The 821-nt window shown below is 41.8% G+C and overlaps 1 non-coding gene across 1 annotated transcript; it reads left to right on the plus strand.

The window, feature by feature from the left end:
- Window positions 1–408: 408 nt before the first annotated feature.
- Window positions 409–512, plus strand: LOC112774350 (small nucleolar RNA R71). The gene has a single exon (XR_003188843.1). It is a non-coding gene; the product is annotated as a small nucleolar RNA R71 (small nucleolar RNA).
- Window positions 513–821: the final 309 nt, after the last annotated feature.

Here is an 821-nt window from a genome sequence, read left to right on the forward strand (position 1 = left end):
GGGATTGTAGGTGTTTCCATGTAATTCACCTCTGCTATTGCAGGGTTCTCAGGATCATAAGCTTCTTCTTCGGAAGATGCCTCTATAGTACTGTTGGATGATTCCTTCAATCCATTCAGACTCTGAGAAATCATATTGACTTGCTGAGTCAATATTTTGTTCTGAGCCAATATGGTATTCAGAGTATCAATTTCAAGAACTCCCTTCCTTTGAGGTGTCCCATTACTTACAGGATTCCTCTCAGAAGTGTACATGAAATGGTTATTAGCAACCATGTCAATGAGTTCCTGAGCTTCTGCAGGCGTTTTCTTTAGGTGAATGGATCCGCCTGCAGAATGGTCTAGTGACATCTTTGATAGCTCAGACAGACCATCATAGAATATATCCAGGATGGTCCATTCTGAAAGCATGTCAGATGGACACTTTTTGGTCAGTTGCTTATATCTCTCCCAAGCTTCATAGAGGGATTCACCTTCTTTCTGTCTGAAGGTTTGAACATCCACTCTAAGCTTACTACGCTTTTGAGGAGGAAAAAACTTAGCTAAGAAAGCCATGACCAGCTTATCCCAAGAGTTCAGGCTATCCTTAGGTTGAGAGTCCAACCATATTCTAGCTCTGTCTCTTACAGCAAACGGGAAAAGCATAAGCCTGTGGACCTCGGGATCAACCCCATTGGTCTTAACAGTATCACAGATCTGCAAGAATTCAGTTAAGAACTGAAAAGGATCCTCAGATGGAAGTCCATGAAACTTGCAGTTCTGTTGCATCAGAGAAACTAGTTGAGGTTTTCGCTCAAAATTATTTGCTCTAATGGCAGGAAT

This window comes from Arachis hypogaea, chromosome 18 (assembly GCF_003086295.3).
Source record: "Arachis hypogaea cultivar Tifrunner chromosome 18, arahy.Tifrunner.gnm2.J5K5, whole genome shotgun sequence".
NCBI classification, from domain to species: Eukaryota; Viridiplantae; Streptophyta; class Magnoliopsida; order Fabales; family Fabaceae; genus Arachis; species Arachis hypogaea.